Source organism: Lagenorhynchus albirostris, chromosome 15 (assembly GCF_949774975.1).
Source record: "Lagenorhynchus albirostris chromosome 15, mLagAlb1.1, whole genome shotgun sequence".
In the NCBI taxonomy this organism is placed as follows: Eukaryota; Metazoa; Chordata; class Mammalia; order Artiodactyla; family Delphinidae; genus Lagenorhynchus; species Lagenorhynchus albirostris.
Window position 1 is genome coordinate 1,566,230 of NC_083109.1, and position 8,291 is coordinate 1,574,520.

The window sequence follows — 8,291 nt, forward strand, 5'->3', positions numbered from 1 at the left end:
GGCCCCCACCCCAGCGCCTCGACCCCCGCGCACCCCATCTGGAGGCGCCGCTTCCTTGCAAAATGCCCTTATGTCAAAGTTCTTGCCTCCCGGCTGGACGCGCCCTCCCTGCCCTGCTGGCTGCTGGCTCTGCAGTTTTCCAAATGCGGACGATGCCACGAGCCAAGAGAAAACTCCAGAGCACCCCCGGCTGGAGCCACGCGGCGCCGGCACCACAGCTCCCACCTCGCCGGCGGGCACACCCCCACCGCAGCGGCCGGCAAGTTTGCGGGGGCCGTCCGGGCGGGCTGAGCGGGACTCACCGCGGAGCCCCTCCAGCCGGGCTGTCGACCGCGGCCGTGGGCTCAGGGTCGTGGCTCCCGGGTACGATGCGCCCCGTGCGGCTCCCAGAGAGATGCTGCTGCAGCCGCGGCAGCGCCATCCACCTTCTCCCGGAGCCAATCGCGAATGCAGGGGTGGGGGAGGCCGGAGCTCCCGACGCGTCCGCACTTGGGGGGCGGGGTGGGGGGGCAGGAAGAAAGAAGACACCAGGCACCCCCCTCTCCGCACCCTTGCCCTTCCCCCAGCCCTCCTCAGCAGCGAAGACTTAGCAGGGAGGGAGATCTTGAGAGAGAGGGAGAGAGAGAGAGAGAGAGAGAGAGAGAGAGAGGGAGAGAGGGAGGGAGGGAGGGAGGGAGGCTATGCGGAGTTACCGAGAGCGACCTCGCAGCCGCACACCTTGAGCCCTCCCTGCCTGGGCTGTGTCTGCAGGACGCCCCTGCACCCCTGCACCCCGGCCGGGGTCAGCACAAGGTAGAGGTCAGGTGAACAAAAGGGGAAGGTCCCAAGGGTGTGCAGGCTCACACAGGCGAACGGCCCGGCCCGCACGCGAGACCCACACAGGCGGGGGAGGGGAGGGGAGGGGAGGGCTGACCCGAGGGGCCAGAGCAGGCGTGGCCCCCTCCTCGGATCAGGAGCCGGCCTCACCTTTGCAGTCCTTATATACCCGGACAAGCATCCCAAACACGCGCCCTGGCCAAGTGGCCCCTCGGGCTGTGCTCTCTGACCATATTTAGTCAAGCAGGGGAAAAAATAGCCTGTCAGCTGGGCCGCGGCTGGCCGGCCACCGGGAACAGGGTGGGAGCGCCAACGCCATTGACGGCCGGTCCTGGGCCCAGGCTGCCGGGCTCTTCCCCTCCCGGCCCCTCCCCACGGGCCTCCCACCGGCCGTCCCTGCCCTGCCATCCCCCTGCTATTTTTAGCCCAGCCCAGTACAGAGGCGCCTCGCGGCAGCCGGGCACACACCTCTCGGCCACACAGCCCGCTCCTAGGGGTGCCCTGGGGCGACTCGGCGGCTCCCGAGACCCGCTGCCCCTTCCCCATCCTTGGCCTCCAGCGGGCTGGGCGCCACCGCTGCCCCCTCCGCTTGGCCCTTTAGCCCGGAACTGGGGCCCAAATCAGGGGGTGAGGGAACGGCCAGTTTTCCAGAGGCTCCCAAGCCAGGCCCGTGATGACGACAGGTCACCTTGGACAGAGAGCCAGGTGATGAGCTGGCCACACTCTACCCTGCCTGCAGCCGGGGCCATGTGGGAGCGGGACACCCCGCGTGGGTCCGAGTGCTGGTTACGCCTGGACACCCCCTGGGCTCACGCCTGCATGATGTCATGGCTGTGTGACGGCACAGCCCACGGGGACCGTCCTCAGGGGGCCAGGACACAGAGGCCGACCGTCCCCCGCCGTGTGTGGGCCGGGCAGGTCTCCTCGCCTCCCTGGAGTCCCCCAGGGCCAGGGCAGGGGACGGCAATAACGGGGTGGACCCACTTCCCCAAAGGCTAGGTGCAGGGTTCACGTGGGAGGGGGAGGGGGCAGTTAGCATCTCTGGCCCGAAGGGGCCGCCCAGAGTGTGGGCAGTGAGAGGCCCGCTGCTGTGGACAGTCATTTCACAGCCCTCCGCCCCTGTGCCGCCTTGCAGGCATGGCCCAGCCAGGGACATGGGGTGTCTGTGCCTCTCACCCTGAGCGCAGGGTCCCAGCCCTGGGACCCGGTGTGGTGGGGACGTTCTTTGTGGATCACCCCCTGGGATCCAGCCTCTCCCCCCAGAGCGGCCCAGGGTGGGGAAGGGAAGCTGGCCGGGAGAGCAGGGGCGGGGGGTGGGGTGCCACGGGGGCGGCCCTGGAGCAGGAGCAGGACTGGGAGGAGTGGGGGGCTGGGGCGGGCCCAGCGCTCCCGGGAAGCTCTAAGCGGCCCTCGGGTCACTCTGGGTGCGGGGCGTGGACCCTGGGAGGTTGCAAGCTGCCCCCATCCAAGTGCATTTCTGGGAACCCAAAAGCCACTTGTCCTCCAGCTGACAGTGGGAGAGCAGCCAGTGTGCGGGGCAACAGCGGAGCTGGTGCTGCACATGCCCCCTGTGCCCGCTGTTCCCCTCCCCACCCCCCTCCTCTCTCCGGGCAGGCAGTGGGCGGGGGAGGGGGGCTCACAGAGGTTGAGCAGGGAGGGTCAGGGCGTCCAGGGACCCTTGGCTGGGCCTGAGGTGGGGGTCACCCCTGTGAGTGACGCTCTAGGCCGTGAGGGCAGGGAGAGGGTGTGGAGCTGCCGTGAATCACCTCCATAATCACCTCCTGTGGCAGCCCAGCTCTTCCAGACCAGGACGGGGCACAGGACTCCCTTCCCCGGAGAAGGGGTGGTGTGTGTGGACCGTCCCAGGGGTCCCCAAGGTCCCCAGGACCAAGCCAGACGACAGAGAGCTCCGTCCATTTATCCACACAGCCAGCTTCTACAGCTATTCCAGAAGCTTCTCTGTGGATTACCTCTATCTTCAAAGCACCCCTAAGAGGTAGGTGTCCTGCTGTCCCCACTTTACTGGGGAGGAGCGGGGCTCAGAGGGGGAGCTGACTTGCCCGAGGTCACACAGTGGGGGCAGAGCTGGGCAGTGTCCTGCGGTCCGGCCACTGCTCCGGCCCCCTCACTGGGGCAGTAAAGACAGACCCAGCGTCGCCTGCCTCGGGTGCCGACCTTTGGATGTCCTCAGGAAGGCGGTGAGTGACGTGACGGTGCTTCCCGCGTGAGGATGGTTAAGGCAACCCTCCCTCGTTCATTCACCAGCAAGCATGTGCAGCTCGCCCGCCGAGACCACGTGGGGCTGGCCGCGCGTGTCCGGTGGAACATTCCACCGTGGCCGGATGTGCCTGCTTCCCCCACGGGCCACCGCGCTGCACGCGCCTGCCGAGCGCTCACGGGCGGCTGGCGGGGCTGCAGACCTGATCTGCGATTTGATGTCATTCAATTAATTTTAGTTTCAGTAGCCGCGTGTGAGCAGCGGCTACTGTGCTGGGCGGTAGGAGAGAGAGGATGGGCAACGAAGCAGGAGGCCCTGGGCCCACAGAGAGAGCAGTTTGGCGAAGGGATGGGCTTGTAGGTCAGAGGTCAGGGGAGGCCTCCGTCGGGGATGGAGAGGGGCCCAAAGGACGTCTGAGGTGCAGCGGCTGAATGTCTGGGGAGCACCCAGGCAGAGGGCGCTGGCAGGACAGAGGGCAGGCGGGAGGGCGGACGGACCTACGGTGGGTGGGGCTGGGCACAGGTGTGGTGCTCAGGTGGGAATGCTGCTCAGGTGGTGGGAATGCTGCCGGGGGCAGGGATGAGCCGCAGAGCCCCAGGCCACCAGGGGTGACGCTTCTTAGCGATGCTGCGGTCCAGCGGGGAGGGGCACTCAGGTCCTGGCCAGACCTTGAGAGTTTGTCCGCAAGATTTGCTGACCCAGGGGAGACGGTTACAGAGAAAGGGGGGGGGGGTCAGGTGAGCGGTCCCCGGGGTATAGGGTGCCTCTCCTGAGAAGGTGGGAGGGAAGGAAAGGGCAGGCAGGGACTTCGCTTTGTGGGAGGGACCTCTGCCCAGAGCCGGCCCACCCCCCACGGGGCAGGAGGTACCCGAGTGGCTGTGAGGGGTGGAGGTGCTCCCTGCTCAGAGCCCCTTGCGGGGCTCGGAGGGGTCCCCACGAACGGCTTGGGGGACCGTCTCCCAGTGAGGAGCCCCTGGAGCTCGGGTAACTGGAGGCAGGTGCGGTTTCTGGGTTCCTCGCCCAGTGGACCCCTCGCCCCTCACCCCTTGAGCCGAGGTCGGGGAGCCGGGAGCAGCTGCTGGAGAGCAGTGATTTCCTGGAAGCGCTGAGGACAGTAATGGAGCCTGAGCTGCCCCTGGGGGAAGTGGCTTCTGCCTGAGAGCATTTCCTGAAGCTCCATCCCTGGGGGCACAGGGCGGGGGGTTAGGGTTGGGCAGGCAGCCCTCCCGTGCATCCCACCCCATCTGCCAGCCTGGGAAGAGAGGGGGTGCAGAGCCCAGGAGGCCCCACAGAGCCCGGCTCCAGCCTCACTGAGAGACCCTCGGGGGCCTGGGTGGGACGGGGCAGTGAGAGGCCACCCTGACCTCAGAGCCTCAGCTTCCTTGTCTGCGAAGTGGGGCCACAGCCCCTCCCGGGTGGTGAAAAGGCTGCGGTGTGGACAGAGCCCCTGGCCGAGGCCCCAGCCGGGGAAGCCCCCAGACAGGATCACTGTCTCACCCACCAGAGGAGCTACTGGATGGATGGCTGGATGGATGGATGACCTCATCAATGGGTCAGTCAATGCCTCGGCCACTGGGCAGCCGGGGCGGTGGGCAGCACGTGGGGGGCAGGGTGAATATGGCTGGACCCATGTCAATGTACGTTCAGCTCTGGGGGTGGAGGTGAGGCTGGGGTCTTATTTGGAGCGGGGAAGGGCAAGGCTGGGCCAGTGCCCTGGGAGCCACAGTCAGAGGGTGGAAGCCCCTTCACCCTAGCCTGGGCACCCACCACCCCAGGAGGCACCCAGAGCCGTTCGCAGCATCAGTCCCGGGTCAGCGCCGTCCCCTCTGACGAGACCCTGTTCCCGCTCACTTTGCTCTATCCTGAGTCTTTAAACAAAACAAAATAAATCCTGGGTTTTATTTTAATGTTTCACTTGTGCTCTCCGGCAACAGCCAACACAGTCTCTGCAACGGCCTCCCCGGCAACAGCCAACAGTCTCTGCAACGGCCTCTCTCTGCTGGGATGAGCCCAGCTTTCCCATCGGAGCCCTGAGCAGTCAGACGTCTCTCCAGCGAGTCCACGGAAGACGCTCGTCGTCACCGGTCACCAGAACAATGACCGCAGAGGGACACCGCCTCACACCACCGGGACGGCTGGAAAAAACAAGAGCCCCAAACCAGAACATAACAAGGGATATTGTTATCAGCGAGGATGTGGCGAGATTTGAACGTCAGGTGTTGCTGGTGAGAATGTAACACGGCGCAGCCACTGTGGGGAATCGTCTGGCAGCTCCTCAAAACCAGCAATTCTGCTCCTCGGTACGTGCCCCCAAGTGAAACAAGGACCCAGACAGGTACTCGCACGCGAGGGCTCGCGGCAGCCAAATGGGGAAACCCAACGCCGGCCGCCAGCGGGCGGACAGACCGCAGTGAAGGGATTCGGCCACACTGGCCACAAGGTGGACCCACCTAGGAGACACGGTGCTGAGCGAACAGGCCCAGACGCAGAAGGCCGTGTGTCGTGCGATCCCATTACACGAGCCGCCGGGGCAGGAGACGCCACCGAGACCGAGCAGACGGAGGGAGGGGGAGACCAACCACCTGATGGGAACCGGGCCCCCTTCGCGGGGAGGAGAACCTCCTGGAACCAGAGAGGGGTGGTGCTTGCACGGCGCTGTGACTGTGCGAAATGCCACGGAACTGTTTGCTTGTAAAGAGCTAATTTTATGTTGTGTGCGTTTCACCTCCATTAAAAAACAACAGAAAAAGATAAGTGAGCTCAGGGTCCAGCCCCAGCCCCTCTCCCCACTGACCCCACCGCCTGGACGCAGGACCACCCAGACCCGGGCACGGCCCCTGGGCTGTGAAGGCTGAGCTCCTGCTCTCTTAGGGACCTGAATGATGGACTCCAACCTTACCTGTCCCAACACCCCGACACCCGGCTCCACTCAGGCCGGGCAGGGGGCGGCAGGAGCAGGGAGGAGGGGGGTAGAGGCGGCTGCTGCCCCTCTGGGCTAAGGATGGCTACGGGCACAGACTTTGGGAGGGTGTCACGTTGCCCAGTCCCGTCGCTGCTGGAATATTCCCTGTGGGATGGACAGAATAATGCCCCTCCCCAAAGAGGTCCACATCCCGACCCCCGGAACCTGTGAACGCATCACCTTCTGTGAACGCAGCTTCTCTCCTGCCTGGATGGCGAGACCACAAACCTGGAGGCACAGAGGGGCTCCTATAGCACCTCGGGGGTGTCTGCACTCAGCCGGTCGAGAAGACGTCCGCCCGCACGACTTCTTGGGGCCTTTCTGAGGCCAGTGCCAGTGTGCATGTCGAGTGCCCAGCAGCCCAGCCTCAGCCGACCACCCCCTGCTCTGCTCGCCCATGCCCTCACCCGCCAGCACACACAGGCACACGGCAAAGCCCGGTGCCCAGACCCTCAGGTGCGCACACACACATGCGCGCACGCACAGGCATACAGCAAACCCCAGTGCCCAGACCCTCAGATACACAAACGTGCGTACATAACCGTGATGGCAGTGGGAAAACCTCCCTGACAGCTCGTAAAGAAAGTTAGATTTCATTGCCATGATGTCAGCAGAGAGCAGTTTGCTTCCAGAGACGTCCCATCCAGAACGGTGGCAGCTTCGCCATCGTGGAGACGCAGTATACTTTGGGGACCTGGCCATGTGCACCACCGGAGCCCCTGTGAGGGTTCGTGCAGCTTCGGGTCAGCAGGGTGGCCTTGGACCTGCCCTGCAATGAGCCCCCACCAGCCCAGAGCTCCGGGGGGAGGTAAAGGAAGGCCCCGAGAGCAAGGGGCACTGGAGGGGAGGAGTGCTGGGGGTCCAGGCTGAGCTCCGAGCCCTCAGGGGTCACCCTCCTGCTCTGAGGGCAAAGACCATCCCGCTTCTTCCTCCACCTCCCTCTCCACGCCGCCGTGTGTGCAGGGCGTGACAAGGGCTTCTCCACCTGCAGAAGCCTCCCCCATGCGGAGGACTCGCACGGACTCAGAAGAAAATGAACTGAAGCCAGGGAGTTTGCTCTGAGCCCCAGCGCCGGTGCCCCGCCCCCTCCTCACACAGACATGCCCACAGAGGGACCCTCACCACCCGGCTGACCTCGACATCGCCCCTGAGGACAGGGCTGGTTCTCCCACTTCCGCCCGTGGCTGGTCCTACAGGGAATGAGAGGCAGGAAGGCGAGGAAGGGGGGTGGCCGGGTCCCCTCACCCCACTGGGTCCGGTGGCCCCCTTGGGGAAGTATTTTTCTGGGTCAGTCAACAGACTCGTATTTCCAGGGAGAAAGAAGCCCCTGATCATAAAGCCCAGGCCGGGGTGTGGGGAGGTTCGGGGGCCGTTTCTGGTGGCGTTTTAAGGAATCCTGCCTTAAATGTGGAAACTCATCACAGCAGAAAGATTTCCCAGCCCCTGCAGAGCTGCAGCCGTCACACAGTCTGTAAAACAGAAGGGCTCACAGCTCTGCAGGCGGGTTCTGGTGCCCAGCGCAGCTGGGGGACCGGGCAGCTGGTGGCCTCACTTCCCCAGGCTGCCTGCCCTTTCTGGGGGCTCCTGCCCCGTCACGGTCATCACGTGGTCGTCCCAGTCACCGCAGCCAGTGCTGAGTGCTGTGCGAAGCCTGGCAGAGGCCTGCTCTGCTCTCCCAGGAGTCTGGGGAGCAGCGCAGAGTGGGAAAAACATGGCCTTGGTGGCCAAGAGAGCCAGGGAGTTGGGAGACAGGCCGTGCGCAGGAGGGCTCTGGGGGGAGAAGGGGAAGGGTCCCAGATGCCCACGATCATCGTTCATCCTGCGTTTGCAAGCAGAGCCAACTGTTTCCAACCCTGCCTCCAACTCTGCAGCGCACCTCCGAGGGGCCTGAGCCGGTGTGGACACACAGAGCAGACCGGGCGGGAGAGCCCCGTCTGGCTCTCTGGCGGGAAAGCCCTTCTGACTACAAGTCGCACGTCCCTCTTCCTTCTGAGCCAAGCAGAGCTCCCATCCTCCATGTGACACGGGAGCTGGCTTCTGACCTACAGGGTGAGGGGAATTGACAGAAACACAGGCATTTAGACCACTGACCTGCAAACCCATTTAGCCCCCAAAACGTTTCCCCTCCATAGTGTTGGACGTGGGGCAGAATGTCCACCAGGTGGGCAAGCGTCACCTTACCTGGGCACAGGCTCCGGCGCATTTGGCTAACTGGACTCTTTGTGTCCAATGCCTGGACACGCCCTGTGCGCCATCCCTTCCCACCCGCTCCGGGCAAACACAGGGGTGATGGCT

General features: G+C 64.9%; 2 long non-coding RNA genes across 2 annotated transcripts; one reads left to right on the forward strand and one right to left on the reverse strand.

Moving 5' to 3' along the window:
- Window positions 1-667: 667 nt before the first annotated feature.
- On the forward strand, window positions 668-4,993 carry LOC132506027 (uncharacterized). Its single transcript, XR_009535681.1, has 3 exons — window positions 668-1,521; window positions 2,607-2,812; window positions 4,969-4,993. It is a non-coding gene; the product is annotated as an uncharacterized LOC132506027 (long non-coding RNA).
- A 1,286-nt stretch (window positions 4,994-6,279) lies between these two features.
- LOC132506030 (uncharacterized) lies at window positions 6,280-8,032 on the reverse strand. Its single transcript, XR_009535683.1, has 3 exons — window positions 7,873-8,032; window positions 7,131-7,186; window positions 6,280-6,715 (listed from the first exon to the last, which is right to left on the reverse strand). It is a non-coding gene; the product is annotated as an uncharacterized LOC132506030 (long non-coding RNA).
- Between the last annotated feature and the right edge of the window lie 259 nt (window positions 8,033-8,291).